Raw genomic sequence first — 19,349 nt, forward strand, 5'->3', positions numbered from 1 at the left:
TAGGACTGGCCATATCAAGAATGATAAAGGCCTAAAGAAATGGGAGCAGCTGGCAGGAGTAACCATGACTCTCTTAAGGTAGCCAAATGCCTCGTTACTCTGGGAAATTTATTTGAAAACTCGAGGATATCGTGGCTGGAGTAACTCAGACAACGTTAAGGTTTACATGTTGCATCATTTCGCTTCTGCATTGACTGGCCGCAGTACGAATTAAAGAGAGGAAAGATTCAAAGGAAGGGGAGCATCTGGCAGCAGGAACTATGACTCTCTTAAGGTAGCCAAGTACCTCGTCATCCGGCGAAGTACATTTGCTAACTCATGAATCTCGTAGTGGGTGTCACTGTGACGACGTTTAGGTGGACATACAGTGGCATATCGGTTCTGTAGGACTGACCATATCAAGAATGATAAATGCCTGAAAAAATGGGAGCAGCCGGCAGGAGTAACTATGACTCTCTTAAGGTAGCCAAATGCCTCGTCACTCTGCAAAATTTATTTGAAAACTCGGGGATATCGTCGTTGGAGTAACTCAGACAACGTTAAGGTAAACATGTTGCAGCATTTCGCTTCTGCATGGACTGGCCGCAGTACGAATTAAAGAGAGGAAAAGTTCAAAGGAAGGGGAGCAGCTGGCGGCAGGAACTATGACTCTCTTAAGGTAGCCAAATACCTCGTCATCCGGCGAAGTACATTTGCCAACTCATGAATCTCGTAGTGGGTGTCACTGTGACGACGTTTAGGTGGACATACAGTGGGATATCGGTTCTGTAGGACTGACCATATCAAGAATGATAAAGGCCTAAAGAAATGGGAGCAGCTGGCAGGAGTAACCATGACTCTCTTAAGGTAGCCAAATGCCTCGTTACTCTGGGAAATTTATTTGAAAACTCGAGGATATCGTGGCTGGAGTAACTCAGACAACGTTAAGGTGGACATGTTGCAGCATTTCGCTTCTGCATGGACTGGCCGCAGTACGAATTAAAGAGAGGAATAATTCAAAGAAAGGGGAACAGCTGGCAAAAGGAACTATGATTCTCTTAAGGTAGCCAAATGCCTCGTTATCCGGCGAAGTACATTTGCTAACTCGAGAAACTCGTAGTGGAAGTAACTGGGACGACGTTTAGGTTGACATACAGTGGCATATCGGTTCTGTAGGACTGGCCATATCAAGAATGATAAAGGCCTAAAGAAATGGGAGCAGCTGGCAGGAGTAACCATGCCTCTCTTAAGGTAGCCAAATGCCTCGTTACTCTGGGAAATTTATTTGAAAACTCGAGGATATCGTGGCTGGAGTAACTCAGACAACGTTAAGGTTTACATGTTGCATCATTTCGCTTCTGCATTGACTGGCCGCAGTACGAATTAAAGAGAGGAAAGATTCAAAGGAAGGGGAGCATCTGGCAGCAGGAACTATGACTCTCTTAAGGTAGCCAAATGCCTCGTCATCCGGCGAAGTACATTTGCTAACTCGAGAAACTCGTAGTGGGAGTAACTGTGACGACGTTAAGGTGGACATACAGTTGCATATCGGTTCTGTAGGACTGACCATATCAAGTATGATAAAGGCCTAAAGAAATGGGAGCAGCCGGCAGGAGTAACCATGACTCTCTTAAGGTAGCCAAATGCGTCGTCACTCTGCGAAATTTATTTGAAAACTCGAGGATATCGTCGTTGGAGTAACTCAGACAACGTTAAGGTTTACATGTTGCAGCATTTCGCTTCTGCATTGACTGGCCGCAGTACGAATTAAAGAGAGGAAAGATTCAAGGAAGGGGAGCAGCTCGCAGCAGGAACTATGACTCTCTTAAGGTAGCCAAATACCTCGTCATCCGGCGAAGTACATTTGCTAACTCAAGAAACTCGTAGTGGGTGTCACTGTGACGACGTTTAGGTGGACATACAGTGGCATATCGGTTCTGTAGGACTGGCCATATCAAGTATGATAAAGGCCTAAAGAAATGGGAGCAGCTGGCAGGAGTAACCATGACTCTCTTAAGGTAGTCAAATGCCTCGTCACTCTGCGAAATTTATTTGAAAACTAGAGGATATCGTCGTTAAGTAACTCTGACAACGTTAAGGTGGACATGTTGCAGCATTTCGCTTCTGCATGGACTGGCCGCAGTACGAATTAAAGAGAGGAATAATTCAAAGAAAGGGGAGCAGCTGGCAAAAGGAACTATGACTCTCTTAAGGTAGCCAAATGCCTCGTTATCCGGCGAAGTACATTTGCTAACTCGAGAAACTCGTAGTGGAAGTAACTGTGACGACGTTTAGGTTGACATACAGTGGCATATCGGTTCTGTAGGACTGGCCATATCAAGAATGATAAAGGCATAAAGAAATGGGAGCAGCTGGCAGGAGTAACCATGACTCTCTTAAGGTAGCCAAATGCCTCGTTACTCTGGGAAATTTATTTGAAAACTCGAGGATATCGTGGCTGGAGTAACTCAGACAACGTTAAGGTTTACATGTTGCATCATTTCGCTTCTGCATTGACTGGCCGCAGTACGAATTAAAGAGAGGAAAGATTCAAAGGAAGGGGAGCATCTGGCAGCAGGAACTATGACTCTCTTAAGGTAGCCAAATACCTCGTCATCCGGCGAAGTACATTTGCTAACTCATGAATCTCGTAGTGGGTGTCACTGTGACGACGTTTAGGTGGACATACAGTGGCATATCGGTTCTGTAGGACTGGCCATATCAAGAATGATAAAGGCCTAAAGAAATGGGAGCAGCTGGCAGGAGTAACCATGACTCTCTTAAGGTAGCCAAATGCCTCGTTACTCTGGGAAATTTATTTGAAAACTCGAGGATATCGTGGCTGGAGTAACTCAGACAACGTTAAGGTTTACATGTTGCATCATTTCGCTTCTGCATTGACTGGCCGCAGTACGAATTAAAGAGAGGAAAGATTCAAAGGAAGGGGAGCATCTGGCAGCAGGAACTATGACTCTCTTAAGGTAGCCAAGTACCTCGTCATCCGGCGAAGTACATTTGCTAACTCATGAATCTCGTAGTGGGTGTCACTGTGACGACGTTTAGGTGGACATACAGTGGCATATCGGTTCTGTAGGACTGACCATATCAAGAATGATAAATGCCTGAAAAAATGGGAGCAGCCGGCAGGAGTAACTATGACTCTCTTAAGGTAGCCAAATGCCTCGTCACTCTGCAAAATTTATTTGAAAACTCGGGGATATCGTCGTTGGAGTAACTCAGACAACGTTAAGGTAAACATGTTGCAGCATTTCGCTTCTGCATGGACTGGCCGCAGTACGAATTAAAGAGAGGAAAAGTTCAAAGGAAGGGGAGCAGCTGGCGGCAGGAACTATGACTCTCTTAAGGTAGCCAAATACCTCGTCATCCGGCGAAGTACATTTGCCAACTCATGAATCTCGTAGTGGGTGTCACTGTGACGACGTTTAGGTGGACATACAGTGGGATATCGGTTCTGTAGGACTGACCATATCAAGAATGATAAAGGCCTAAAGAAATGGGAGCAGCTGGCAGGAGTAACCATGACTCTCTTAAGGTAGCCAAATGCCTCGTTACTCTGGGAAATTTATTTGAAAACTCGAGGATATCGTGGCTGGAGTAACTCAGACAACGTTAAGGTGGACATGTTGCAGCATTTCGCTTCTGCATGGACTGGCCGCAGTACGAATTAAAGAGAGGAATAATTCAAAGAAAGGGGAACAGCTGGCAAAAGGAACTATGATTCTCTTAAGGTAGCCAAATGCCTCGTTATCCGGCGAAGTACATTTGCTAACTCGAGAAACTCGTAGTGGAAGTAACTGGGACGACGTTTAGGTTGACATACAGTGGCATATCGGTTCTGTAGGACTGGCCATATCAAGAATGATAAAGGCCTAAAGAAATGGGAGCAGCTGGCAGGAGTAACCATGCCTCTCTTAAGGTAGCCAAATGCCTCGTTACTCTGGGAAATTTATTTGAAAACTCGAGGATATCGTGGCTGGAGTAACTCAGACAACGTTAAGGTTTACATGTTGCATCATTTCGCTTCTGCATTGACTGGCCGCAGTACGAATTAAAGAGAGGAAAGATTCAAAGGAAGGGGAGCATCTGGCAGCAGGAACTATGACTCTCTTAAGGTAGCCAAATGCCTCGTCATCCGGCGAAGTACATTTGCTAACTCGAGAAACTCGTAGTGGGAGTAACTGTGACGACGTTAAGGTGGACATACAGTTGCATATCGGTTCTGTAGGACTGACCATATCAAGTATGATAAAGGCCTAAAGAAATGGGAGCAGCCGGCAGGAGTAACCATGACTCTCTTAAGGTAGCCAAATGCGTCGTCACTCTGCGAAATTTATTTGAAAACTCGAGGATATCGTCGTTGGAGTAACTCAGACAACGTTAAGGTTTACATGTTGCAGCATTTCGCTTCTGCATTGACTGGCCGCAGTACGAATTAAAGAGAGGAAAGATTCAAGGAAGGGGAGCAGCTCGCAGCAGGAACTATGACTCTCTTAAGGTAGCCAAATACCTCGTCATCCGGCGAAGTACATTTGCTAACTCAAGAAACTCGTAGTGGGTGTCACTGTGACGACGTTTAGGTGGACATACAGTGGCATATCGGTTCTGTAGGACTGGCCATATCAAGTATGATAAAGGCCTAAAGAAATGGGAGCAGCTGGCAGGAGTAACCATGACTCTCTTAAGGTAGTCAAATGCCTCGTCACTCTGCGAAATTTATTTGAAAACTAGAGGATATCGTCGTTAAGTAACTCTGACAACGTTAAGGTGGACATGTTGCAGCATTTCGCTTCTGCATGGACTGGCCGCAGTACGAATTAAAGAGAGGAATAATTCAAAGAAAGGGGAGCAGCTGGCAAAAGGAACTATGACTCTCTTAAGGTAGCCAAATGCCTCGTTATCCGGCGAAGTACATTTGCTAACTCGAGAAACTCGTAGTGGAAGTAACTGTGACGACGTTTAGGTTGACATACAGTGGCATATCGGTTCTGTAGGACTGGCCATATCAAGAATGATAAAGGCATAAAGAAATGGGAGCAGCTGGCAGGAGTAACCATGACTCTCTTAAGGTAGCCAAATGCCTCGTTACTCTGGGAAATTTATTTGAAAACTCGAGGATATCGTGGCTGGAGTAACTCAGACAACGTTAAGGTTTACATGTTGCATCATTTCGCTTCTGCATTGACTGGCCGCAGTACGAATTAAAGAGAGGAAAGATTCAAAGGAAGGGGAGCATCTGGCAGCAGGAACTATGACTCTCTTAAGGTAGCCAAATACCTCGTCATCCGGCGAAGTACATTTGCTAACTCATGAATCTCGTAGTGGGTGTCACTGTGACGACGTTTAGGTGGACATACAGTGGCATATCGGTTCTGTAGGACTGGCCATATCAAGAATGATAAAGGCCTAAAGAAATGGGAGCAGCTGGCAGGAGTAACCATGACTCTCTTAAGGTAGCCAAATGCCTCGTTACTCTGGGAAATTTATTTGAAAACTCGAGGATATCGTGGCTGGAGTAACTCAGACAACGTTAAGGTTTACATGTTGCATCATTTCGCTTCTGCATGGACTGGCCGCAGTACGAATTAAAGAGAGGAATAATTCAAAGAAAGGGGAGCAGCTGGCAAAAGGAACTATGACTCTCTTAAGGTAGCCAAATGCCTCGTTAGACGGCGAAGTACATTTGCTAACTCGAGAAACTCGTAGTGGAAGTAACTGTGACGACGTTTAGGATGACATACAGTGGCATATCGGTTCTGTAGGACTGGCCATATCAAGAATGATAAAGGCCTAAAGAAATGGGAGCAGCTGGCAGGAGTAACCATGACTCTCTTAAGGTAGCCAAATGCCTCGTTACTCTGGGAAATTTATTTGAAAACTCGAGGATATCGTGGCTGGAGTAACTCAGACAACGTTAAGGTTTACATGTTGCATCATTTCGCTTCTGCATTGACTGGCCGCAGTACGAATTAAAGAGAGGAAAGATTCAAAGGAAGGGGAGCATCTGGCAGCAGGAACTATGACTCTCTTAAGGTAGCCAAGTACCTCGTCATCCGGCGAAGTACATTTGCTAACTCATGAATCTCGTAGTGGGTGTCACTGTGACGACGTTTAGGTGGACATACAGTGGCATATCGGTTCTGTAGGACTGACCATATCAAGAATGATAAATGCCTGAAAAAGTGGGAGCAGCCGGCAGGAGTAACTATGACTCTCTTAAGGTAGCCAAATGCCTCGTCACTCTGCAAAATTTATTTGAAAACTCGGGGATATCGTCGTTGGAGTAACTCAGACAACGTTAAGGTAAACATGTTGCAGCATTTCGCTTCTGCATGGACTGGCCGCAGTACGAATTAAAGAGAGGAAAAGTTCAAAGGAAGGGGAGCAGCTGGCGGCAGGAACTATGACTCTCTTAAGGTAGCCAAATACCTCGTCATCCGGCGAAGTACATTTGCCAACTCATGAATCTCGTAGTGGGTGTCACTGTGACGACGTTTAGGTGGACATACAGTGGGATATCGGTTCTGTAGGACTGACCATATCAAGAATGATAAAGGCCTAAAGAAATGGGAGCAGCTGGCAGGAGTAACCATGACTCTCTTAAGGTAGCCAAATGCCTCGTTACTCTGGGAAATTTATTTGAAAACTCGAGGATATCGTGGCTGGAGTAACTCAGACAACGTTAAGGTGGACATGTTGCAGCATTTCGCTTCTGCATGGACTGGCCGCAGTACGAATTAAAGAGAGGAATAATTCAAAGAAAGGGGAACAGCTGGCAAAAGGAACTATGATTCTCTTAAGGTAGCCAAATGCCTCGTTATCCGGCGAAGTACATTTGCTAACTCGAGAAACTCGTAGTGGAAGTAACTGTGACGACGTTTAGGTTGACATACAGTGGCATATCGGTTCTGTAGGACTGGCCATATCAAGAATGACAAAGGCCTAAAGAAATGGGAGCAGCTGGCAGGAGTAACCATGCCTCTCTTAAGGTAGCCAAATGCCTCGTTACTCTGGGAAATTTATTTGAAAACTCGAGGATATCGTGGCTGGAGTAACTCAGACAACGTTAAGGTTTACATGTTGCATCATTTCGCTTCTGCATTGACTGGCCGCAGTACGAATTAAAGAGAGGAAAGATTCAAAGGAAGGGGAGCATCTGGCAGCAGGAACTATGACTCTCTTAAGGTAGCCAAATGCCTCGTCATCCGGCGAAGTACATTTGCTAACTCGAGAAACTCGTAGTGGGAGTAACTGTGACGACGTTAAGGTGGACATACAGTTGCATATCGGTTCTGTAGGACTGACCATATCAAGTATGATAAAGGCCTAAAGAAATGGGAGCAGCCGGCAGGAGTAACCATGACTCTCTTAAGGTAGCCAAATGCGTCGTCACTCTGCGAAATTTATTTGAAAACTCGAGGATATCGTCGTTGGAGTAACTCAGACAACGTTAAGGTTTACATGTTGCAGCATTTCGCTTCTGCATTGACTGGCCGCAGTACGAATTAAAGAGAGGAAAGATTCAAGGAAGGGGAGCAGCTCGCAGCAGGAACTATGACTCTCTTAAGGTAGCCAAATACCTCGTCATCCGGCGAAGTACATTTGCTAACTCAAGAAACTCGTAGTGGGTGTCACTGTGACGACGTTTAGGTGGACATACAGTGGCATATCGGTTCTGTAGGACTGGCCATATCAAGTATGATAAAGGCCTAAAGAAATGGGAGCAGCTGGCAGGAGTAACCATGACTCTCTTAAGGTAGTCAAATGCCTCGTCACTCTGCGAAATTTATTTGAAAACTAGAGGATATCGTCGTTAAGTAACTCTGACAACGTTAAGGTGGACATGTTGCAGCATTTCGCTTCTGCATGGACTGGCCGCAGTACGAATTAAAGAGAGGAATAATTCAAAGAAAGGGGAGCAGCTGGCAAAAGGAACTATGACTCTCTTAAGGTAGCCAAATGCCTCGTTATCCGGCGAAGTACATTTGCTAACTCGAGAAACTCGTAGTGGAACTAACTGTGACGACGTTTAGGTTGACATACAGTGGCATATCGGTTCTGTAGGACTGGCCATATCAAGAATGATAAAGGCATAAAGAAATGGGAGCAGCTGGCAGGAGTAACCATGACTCTCTTAAGGTAGCCAAATGCCTCGTTACTCTGGGAAATTTATTTGAAAACTCGAGGATATCGTGGCTGGAGTAACTCAGACAACGTTAAGGTTTACATGTTGCATCATTTCGCTTCTGCATTGACTGGCCGCAGTACGAATTAAAGAGAGGAAAGATTCAAAGGAAGGGGAGCATCTGGCAGCAGGAACTATGACTCTCTTAAGGTAGCCAAATACCTCGTCATCCGGCGAAGTACATTTGCTAACTCATGAATCTCGTAGTGGGTGTCACTGTGACGACGTTTAGGTGGACATACAGTGGCATATCGGTTCTGTAGGACTGACCATATCAAGAATGATAAATGCCTGAAAAAATGGGAGCAGCCGGCAGGAGTAACTATGACTCTCTTAAGGTAGCCAAATGCCTCGTCACTCTGCAAAATTTATTTGAAAACTCGGGGATATCGTCGTTGGAGTAACTCAGACAACGTTAAGGTAAACATGTTGCAGCATTTCGCTTCTGCATGGACTGGCCGCAGTACGAATTAAAGAGAGGAAAAGTTCAAAGGAAGGGGAGCAGCTGGCGGCAGGAGCTATGACTCTCTTAAGGTAGCCAAATACCTCGTCATCCGGCGAAGTACATTTGCTAACTCATGAATCTCGTAGTGGGTGTCACTGTGACGACGTTTAGGTGGACATACAGTGGGATAACGGTTCTGTAGGACTGACCATATCAAGAATGATAAAGGCCTAAAGAAATGGGAGCAGCTGGCAGGAGTAACCATGACTCTCTTAAGGTAGCCAAATGCCTCGTTACTCTGGGAAATTTATTTGAAAACTCGAGGATATCGTGGCTGGAGTAACTCAGACAACGTTAAGGTTTACATGTTGCATCATTTCGCTTCTGCATTGACTGCCCGCAGTACGAATTAAAGAGAGGAAAGATTCAAAGGAAGGGGAGCATCTGGCAGCAGGAACTATGACCCTCTTAAGGTAGCCAAATGCCTCGTCATCCGGCGAAGTACATTTGCTAACTCGAGAAACTCGTAGTGGGAGTAACTGTGACGACGTTAAGGTGGACATACAGTGGCATATCGGTTCTGTAGGACTGACCATATCAAGTATGATAAAGGCCTAAAGAAATGGGAGCAGCCGGCAGGAGTAACCATGACTCTCTTAAGGTAGCCAAATGCGTCGTCACTCTGCGAAATTTATTTGAAAACTCGAGGATATCGTCGTTGGAGTAACTCAGACAACGTTAAGGTTTACATGTTGCAGCATTTCGCTTCTGCATTGACTGGTTGCAGTACGAATTAAAGAGAGGAAAGATTCAAGGAAGGGGAGCAGCTCGCAGCAGGAACTATGACTCTCTTAAGGTAGCCAAATACCTCGTCATCCGGCGAAGTACATTTGCTAACTCAAGAAACTCGTAGTGGGTGTCACTGTGACGACGTTTAGGTGGACATACAGTGGCATATCGGTTCTGTAGGACTGGCCATATCAAGTATGATAAAGGCCTAAAGAAATGGGAGCAGCTGGCAGGAGTAACCATGACTCTCTTAAGGTAGTCAAATGCCTCGTCACTCTGCGAAATTTATTTGAAAACTAGAGGATATCGTCGTTAAGTAACTCTGACAACGTTAAGGTGGACATGTTGCAGCATTTCGCTTCTGCATGGACTGGCCGCAGTACGAATTAAAGAGAGGAATAATTCAAAGAAAGGGGAGCAGCTGGCAAAAGGAACTATGATTCTCTTAAGGTAGCCAAATGCCTCGTTATCCGGCGAAGTACATTTGCTAACTCGAGAAACTCGTAGTGGAAGTAACTGTGACGACGTTTAGGTTGACATACAGTGGCATATCGGTTCTGTAGGACTGGCCATATCAAGAATGATAAAGGCCTAAAGAAATGGGAGCAGCTGGCAAGAGTAACCATGACTCTCTTAAGGTAGCCAAATGCCTCGTTACTCTGGGAAATTTATTTGAAAACTCGAGGATATCGTGGCTGGAGTAACTCAGACAACGTTAAGATTTACATGTTGCATCATTTCGCTTCTGCATTGACTGGCCGCAGTACGAATTAAAGAGAGGAAAGATTCAAAGGAAGGGGAGCATCTGGCAGCAGGAACTATGACTCTCTTAAGGTAGCCAAATGCCTCGTCATCCGGCGAAGTACATTTGCTAACTCGAGAAACTCGTAGTGGGAGTAACTGTGACGACGTTAAGGTGGACATACAGTGGCATATCGGTTCTGTAGGACTGACCATATCATAAATTATAAATGCCTGAAAAAATGGGAGCAGCCGGCTCGAGTAACTATGACTCTCTTAAGGTAGCCAAATGCCTCGTCACTCTGCAAAATTTGTTTGAAAACTCGGGGATATCGTCGTTGGAGTAACTCAGACAATGTTAAGGTAAACATGTTGCAGCATTTCGCTTCTGCATGGACTGGCCGCAGTACGAATTAAAGAGAGGAAAGATTCAAAGGAAGGGGAGCATCTGGCAGCAGGAACTATGACTCTCTTAAGGTAGCCAAATACCTCGTCATCCGGCGAAGTACATTTGCTAACTCATGAATCTCGTAGTGGGTGTCACTGTGACGACGTTTAGGTGGACATACAGTGGCATATCGGTTCTGTAGGACTGGCCATATCAAGTATGATAAAGGCCTAAAGAAATGGGAGCAGCTGGCAGGAGTAACCATGACTCTCTTAAGGTAGTCAAATGCCTCGTCACTCTGCGAAATTTATTTGAAAACTAGAGGATATCGTCGTTAAGTAACTCTGACAACGTTAAGGTGGACATGTTGCAGCATTTCGCTTCTGCATGGACTGGCCGCAGTACGAATTAAAGAGAGGAATAATTCAAAGAAAGGGGAGCAGCTGGCAAAAGGAACTATGACTCTCTTAAGGTAGCCAAATGCCTCGTTATCCGGCGAAGTACATTTGCTAACTCGAGAAACTCGTAGTGGAAGTAACTGTGACGACGTTTAGGTTGACATACAGTGGCATATCGGTTCTGTAGGACTGGCCATATCAAGAATGATAAAGGCCTAAAGAAATGGGAGCAACTGGCAGGAGTAACCATGACTCTCTTAAGGTAGCCAAATGCCTCGTTTCTCTGGGAAATTTATTTGAAAACTCGAGGATATCGTGGCTGGAGTAACTCAGACAACGTTAAGGTTTACATGTTGCATCATTTCGCTTCTGCATTGACTGGCCGCAGTACGAATTAAAGAGAGGAAAGATTCAAAGGAAGGGGAGCATCTGGCAGCAGGAACTATGACTCTCTTAAGGTAGCCAAATACCTCGTCATCCGGCGAAGTACATTTGCTAACTCATGAATCTCGTAGTGGGTGTCACTGTGACGACGTTTAGGTGGACATACAGTGGCATATCGGTTCTGTAGGACTGGCCATATCGAGAATGATAAAGGCCTAAAGAAATGGGAGCAGCTGGCAGGAGTAACCATGACTCTCTTAAGGTAGTCAAATGCCTCGTCACTCTGCGAAATTCATTTGAAAACTAGAGGATACCGTCGTTAAGTAACTCTGACAACGTTAAGGTGGACATGTTGCAGCATTTCGCTTCTGCATGGACTGGCCGCAGTACGAATTAAAGAGAGGAATAATTCAAAGAAAGGGGAGCAGCTGGCAAAAGGAACTATGACTCTCTTAAGGTAGCCAAATGCCTCGTTATCCGGCGAAGTACATTTGCTAACTCGAGAAACTCGTAGTGGAAGTAACTGTGACGACGTTTAGGTTGACATACAGTGGCATATCGGTTCTGTAGGACTGGCCATATCAAGAATGATAAAGGCCTAAAGAAATGGGAGCAGCTGGCAGGAGTAACCATGACTCTCTTAAGGTAGCCAAATGCCTCGTTACTCTGGGAAATTTATTTGAAAACTCGAGGATATCGTGGCTGGAGTAACTCAGACAACGTTAAGGTTTACATGTTGCATCATTTCGCTTCTGCATTGACTGGCCGCAGTACGAATTAAAGAGAGGAAAGATTCAAAGGAAGGGGAGCATCTGGCAGCAGGAACTATGACTCTCTTAAGGTAGCCAAATACCTCGTCATCCGGCGAAGTACATTTGCTAACTCATGAATCTCGTAGTGGGTGTCACTGTGACGACGTTTAGGTGGACATACAGTGGCATATCGGTTCTGTAGGACTGGCCATATCAAGTATGATAAAGGCCTAAAGAAATGGGAGCAGCTGGCAGGAGTAACCATGACTCTCTTAAGGTAGTCAAATGCCACGTCACTCTGCGAAATTTATTTGAAAACTAGAGGATATCGTCGTTAAGTAACTCTGACAACGTTAAGGTGGACATGTTGCAGCATTTCGCTTCTGCATGGACTGGCCGCAGTACGAATTAAAGAGAGGAATAATTCAAAGAAAGGGGAGCAGCTGGCAAAAGGAACTATGACTCTTTTAAGGTAGCCAAATGCCTCGTTATCCGGCGAAGTACATTTGCTAACTCGAGAAACTCGTAGTGGAAGTAACTGTGACGACGTTTAGGTTGACATACAGTGGCATATCGGTTCTGTAGGACTGGCCATATCAAGAATGATAAAGGCCTAAAGAAATGGGAGCAGCTGGCAGGAGTAACCATGACTCTCTTAAGGTAGCCAAATGCCTCGTTACTCTGGGAAATTTATTTGAAAACTCGAGGATATCGTGGCTGGAGTAACTCAGACAACGTTAAGGTAAACATGTTGCAGCATTTCGCTTCTGCATGGACTGGCCGCAGTACGAATTAAAGAGAGGAAAAGTTCAAAGGAAGGGGAGCAGCTGGCGGCAGGAACTATGACTCTCTTAAGGTAGCCAAATACCTCGTCATCCGGCGAAGTACATTTGCTAACTCATGAATCTCGTAGTGGGTGTCACTGTGACGACGTTTAGGTGGACATACAGTGGCATATCGGTTCTGTAGGACTGACCATATCTAGAATGATAAAGGCCTAAAGAAATGGGAGCAGCTGGCAGGAGTAACCATGACTCTCTTAAGGTAGCCAAATGCCTCGTTACTCTGGGAAATTTATTTGAAAACTCGAGGATATCGTGGCTGGAGTAACTCAGACAACGTTAAGGTTTACATGTTGCATCATTTCGCTTCTGCATTGACTGGCCGCAGTACGAATTAAAGAGAGGAAAGATTCAAAGGAAGGGGAGCATCTGGCAGCAGGAACTATGACTCTCTTAAGGTAGCCAAATACCTCGTCATCCGGCGAAGTACATTTGATAACTCATGAATCTCGTAGTGGGTGTCACTGTGACGACGTTTAGGTGGACATACAGTGGCATATCGGTTCTGTAGGACTGGCCATATCAAGTATGATAAAGGCCTAAAGAAATGGGAGCAGCTGGCAGGAGTAACCATGACTCTCTTAAGGTAGTCAAATGCCTCGTCACTCTGCGAAATTTATTTGAAAACTAGAGGATATCGTCGTTAAGTAACTCTGACAACGTTAAGGTGGACATGTTGCAGCATTTCGCTTCTGCATGGACTGGCCGCAGTACGAATTAAAGAGAGGAATAATTCAAAGAAAGGGGAGCAGCTGGCAAAAGGAACTATGACTCTCTTAAGGTAGCCAAATGCCTCGTTATCCGGCGAAGTACATTTGCTAACTCGAGAAACTCGTAGTGGAAGTAACTGTGACGACGTTTAGGTTGACATACAGTGGCATATCGGTTCTGTAGGACTGGCCATATCAAGAATGACAAAGGCCTAAAGAAATGGGAGCAGCTGGCAGGAGTAACCATGACTCTCTTAAGGTAGCCAAATGCCTCGTTACTCTGGGAAATTTATTTGAAAACTCGAGGATATCGTGGCTGGAGTAACTCAGACAACGTTAAGGTAAACATGTTGCAGCATTTCGCTTCTGCATGGACTGGCCGCAGTACGAATTAAAGAGAGGAAAAGTTCAAAGGAAGGGGAGCAGCTGGCGGCAGGAACTATGACTCTCTTAAGGTAGCCAAATACCTCGTCATCCGGCGAAGTACATTTGCTAACTCATGAATCTCGTAGTGGGTGTCACTGTGACGACGTTTAGGTGGACATACAGTGGCATATCGGTTCTGTAGGACTGACCATATCTAGAATGATAAAGGCCTAAAGAAATGGGAGCAGCTGGCAGGAGTAACCATGACTCTCTTAAGGTAGCCAAATGCCTCGTTACTCTGGGAAATTTATTTGAAAACTCGAGGATATCGTGGCTGGAGTAACTCAGACAACGTTAAGGTTTACATGTTGCATCATTTCGCTTCTGCATTGACTGGCCGCAGTACGAATTAAAGAGAGGAAAGATTCAAAGGAAGGGGAGCATCTGGCAGCAGGAACTATGACTCTCTTAAGGGAGCCAAATACCTCGTCATCCGGCGAAGTACATTTGATAACTCATGAATCTCGTAGTGGGTGTCACTGTGACGACGTTTAGGTGGACATACAGTGGCATATCGGTTCTGTAGGACTGGCCATATCAAGTATGATAAAGGCCTAAAGAAATGGGAGCAGCTGGCAGGAGTAACCATGACTCTCTTAAGGTAGTCAAATGCCTCGTCACTCTGCGAAATTTATTTGAAAACTAGAGGATATCGTCGTTAAGTAACTCTGACAACGTTAAGGTGGACATGTTGCAGCATTTCGCTTCTGCATGGACTGGCCGCAGTACGAATTAAAGAGAGGAATAATTCAAAGAAAGGGGAGCAGCTGGCAAAAGGAACTATGACTCTCTTAAGGTAGCCAAATGCCTCGTTATCCGGCGAAGTACATTTGCTAACTCGAGAAACTCGTAGTGGAAGTAACTGTGACGACGTTTAGGTTGACATACAGTGGCATATCGGTTCTGTAGGACTGGCCATATCAAGAATGATAAAGGCCTAAAGAAATGGGAGCAGCTGGCAGGAGTAACCATGACTCTCTTAAGGTAGCCAAATGCCTCGTTACTCTGGGAAATTTATTTGAAAACTCGAGGATATCGTGGCTGGAGTAACTCAGAAAACGTTAAGGTAAACATGTTGCAGCATTTCGCTTCTGCATGGACTGGCCGCAGTACGAATTAAAGAGAGGAAAAGTTCAAAGGAAGGGGAGCAGCTGGCGGCAGGAACTATGACTCTCTTAAGGTAGCCAAATACCTCGTCATCCGGCGAAGTACATTTGCTAACTCATGAATCTCGTAGTGGGTGTCACTGTGACGACGTTTAGGTGGACATACAGTGGCATATCGGTTCTGTAGGACTGACCATATCTAGAATGATAAAGGCCTAAAGAAATGGGAGCAGCTGGCAGGAGTAACCATGACTCTCTTAAGGTAGCCAAATGCCTCGTTACTCTGGGAAATTTATTTGAAAACTCGAGGATATCGTGGCTGGAGTAACTCAGACAACGTTAAGGTAAACATGTTGCAGCATTTCGCTTCTGCATGGACTGGCCGCAGTACGAATTAAAGAGAGGAAAAGTTCAAAGGAAGGGGAGCAGCTGGCGGCAGGAACTATGACTCTCTTAAGGTAGCCAAATACCTCGTCATCCGGCGAAGTACATTTGCTAACTCATGAATCTCGTAGTGGGTGTCACTGTGACGACGTTTAGGTGGACATACAGTGGCATATCGGTTCTGTAGGACTGACCATATCTAGAATGATAAAGGCCTAAAGAAATGGGAGCAGCTGGCAGGAGTAACCATGACTCTCTTAAGGTAGCCAAATGCCTCGTTACTCTGGGAATTTTATTTGAAAACTCGAGGATATCGTGGCTGGAGTAACTCAGACAACGTTAAGGTTTACATGTTGCATCATTTCGCTTCTGCATTGACTGGCCGCAGTACGAATTAAAGAGAGGAAAGATTCAAAGGAAGGGGAGCATCTGGCAGCAGGAACTATGACTCTCTTAAGGTAGCCAAATGCCTCGTCATCCGGCGAAGTACATTTGCTAACTCGAGAAACTAGTAGTGGGAGTAACTGTGACGACGTTAAGGTGGACATACAGTGGCATATCGCTTCTGTAGGACTGACCATATCAAGTATGATAAAGGCCTAAAGAAATGGGAGCAGCCGGCAGGAGTAACCATGACTCTCTTAAGGTAGCCAAATGCGTCGTCACTCTGCGAAATTTATTTGAAAACTCGAGGATATCGTCGTTGGAGTAACTCAGACAACGTTAAGGTTTACATGTTGCAGCATTTCGCTTCTGCATTGACTGGCCGCAGTACGAATTAAAGAGAGGAAAGATTCATGGAAGGGGAGCAGCTCGCAGCAGGAACTATGACTCTCTTAAGGTAGCCAAATACCTCGTCATCCGGCGAAGTACATTTGCTAACTCAAGAAACTCGTAGTGGGTGTCACTGTGACGACGTTTAGGTGGACATACAGTGGCATATCGGTTCTGTAGGACTGGCCATATCAAGTATGATAAAGGCCTAAAGAAATGGGAGCAGCTGGCAGGAGTAACCATGACTCTCTTAAGGTAGTCAAATGCCTCGTCACTCTGCGAAATTCATTTGAAAACTAGAGGATACCGTCGTTAAGTAACTCTGACAACGTTAAGGTGGACATGTTGCAGCATTTCGCTTCTGCATGGACTGGCCGCAGTACGAATTAAAGAGAGGAATAATTCAAAGAAAGGGGAGCAGCTGGCAGCAGGAACTATGACGCTCTTAAGGTAGCCAAATGCCTCGTTATCCGGCGAAGTACATTTGCTAACTCGAGAAACTCGTAGTGGAAGTAACTGTGACGACGTTTAGGTTGACATACAGTGGCATATCGGTTCTGTAGGACTGGCCATATCAAGAATGATAAAGGCCTAAAGAAATGGGAGCAGCTGGCAGGAGTAACCATGACTCTCTTAAGGTAGCCAAATGCCTCGTTACTCTGGGAAATTTATTTGAAAACTCGAGGATATCGTGGCTGGAGTAACTCAGACAACGTTAAGGTAAACATGTTGCAGCATTTCGCTTCTGCATGGACTGGCCGCAGTACGAATTAAAGAGAGGAAAAGTTCAAAGGAAGGGGAGCAGCTGGCGGCAGGAACTATGACTCTCTTAAGGTAGCCAAATACCTCGTCATCCGGCGAAGTACATTTGCTAACTCATGAATCTCGTAGTGGGTGTCACTGTGACGACGTTTAGGTGGACATACAGTGGCATATCGGTTCTGTAGGACTGACCATATCAAGAATGATAAAGGCCTAAAGAAATGGGAGCAGCTGGCAGGAGTAACCATGACTCTCTTAAGGTAGCCAAATGCCTCGTTACTCTGGGAAATTTATTTGAAAACTCGAGGATATCGTGGCTGGAGTAACTCAGACAACGTTAAGGTAAACATGTTGCAGCATTTCGCTTCTGCATGGACTGGCCGCAGTACGAATTAAAGAGAGGAAAAGTTCAAAGGAAGGGGAGCAGCTGGCGGCAGGAACTATGACTCTCTTAAGGTAGCCAAATACCTCGTCATCCGGCGAAGTACATTTGCTAACTCATGAATCTCGTAGTGGGTGTCACTGTGACGACGTTTAGGTGGACATACAGTGGCATATCGGTTCTGTAGGACTGACCATATCTAGAATGATAAAGGCCTAAAGAAATGGGAGCAGCTGGCAGGTGTAACCATGACTCTCTTAAGGTAGCCAAATGCCTCGTTACTCTGGGAAATTTATTTGAAAACTCGAGGATATCGTGGCTGGAGTAACTCAGACAACGTTAAGGTTTACATGTTGCATCATTTCGCTTCTGCATTGACTGGCCGCAGTACGAATTAAAGAGAGGAAAGATTCAAAGGAAAGGGAGCATCTGGCAGCAGGAACTATGACTCTCTTAAGGTAGCCAAATACCTCGTCATCCGGCGAAGTACATTTGATAACTCATGAATCTCGTAGTGGGTGTCACTGTGACGACGTTTAGGTGGACATACAGTGGCATATCGGTTCTGTAGGACTGGCCATATCAAGTATGATAAAGGCCTAAAGAAATGGGAGCAGCTGGCAGGAGTAACCATGACTCTCTTAAGGTAGTCAAATGCCTCGTCACTCTGCGAAATTTATTTGAAAACTAGAGGATATCGTCGTTAAGTAACTCTGACAACGTTAAGGTGGACATGTTGCAGCATTTCGCTTCTGCATGGACTGGCCGCAGTACGAATTAAAGAGAGGAATAATTCAAAGAAAGGGGAGCAGCTGGCAAAAGGAACTATGACTCTCTTAAGGTAGCCAAATGCCTCGTTATCCGGCGAAGTACATTTGCTAACTCGAGAAACTCGTAGTGGAAGTAACTGTGACGACGTTTAGGTTGACATACAGTGGCATATCGGTTCTGTAGGACTGGCCATATCAAGAATGATAAAGGCCTAAAGAAATGGGAGCAGCTGGCAGGAGTAACCATGACTCTCTTAAGGTAGCCAAATGCCTCGTTACTCTGGGAAATTTATTTGAAAACTCGAGGATATCGTGGCTGGAGTAACTCAGACAACGTTAAGGTAAACATGTTGCAGCATTTCGCTTCTGCATGGACTGGCCGCAGTACGAATTAAAGAGAGGAAAAGTTCAAAGGAAGGGGAGCAGCTGGCGGCAGGAACTATGACTCTCTTAAGGTAGCCAAATACCTCGTCATCCGGCGAAGTACATTTGCTAACTCATGAATCTCGTAGTGGGTGTCACTGTGACGACGTTTAGGTGGACATACAGTGGCATATCGGTTCTGTAGGACTGACCATATCTAGAATGATAAAGGCCTAAAGAAATGGGAGCAGCTGGCAGGAGTAACCATGACTCTCTTAAGGTAGCCAAATGCCTCGTTACTCTGGGAAATTTATTTGAAAACTCGAGGATATCGTGGCTGGAGTAACTCAGACAACGTTAAGGTTTACATGTTGCATCATTTCGCTTCTGCATTGACTGGCCGCAGTACGAATTAAAGAGAGGAAAGATTCAAAGGAAGGGGAGCATCTGGCAGCAGGAACTATGACTCTCTTAAGGTAGCCAAATGCCTCGTCATCCGGCGAAGTACATTTGCTAACTCGAGAAACTAGTAGTGGGAGTAACTGTGACGACGTTAAGGTGGACATACAGTGGCATATCGCTTCTGTAGGACTGACCATATCAAGTATGATAAAGGCCTAAAGAAATGGGAGCAGCCGGCAGGAGTAACCATGACTCTCTTAAGGTAGCCAAATGCGTCGTCACTCTGCGAAATTTATTTGAAAACTCGAGGATATCGTCGTTGGAGTAACTCAGACAACGTTAAGGTTTA

The sequence above is a fragment of the Schistocerca serialis genome, chromosome 6, assembly GCF_023864345.2.
Source record: "Schistocerca serialis cubense isolate TAMUIC-IGC-003099 chromosome 6, iqSchSeri2.2, whole genome shotgun sequence".
In the NCBI taxonomy this organism is placed as follows: domain Eukaryota; kingdom Metazoa; phylum Arthropoda; class Insecta; order Orthoptera; family Acrididae; genus Schistocerca; species Schistocerca serialis.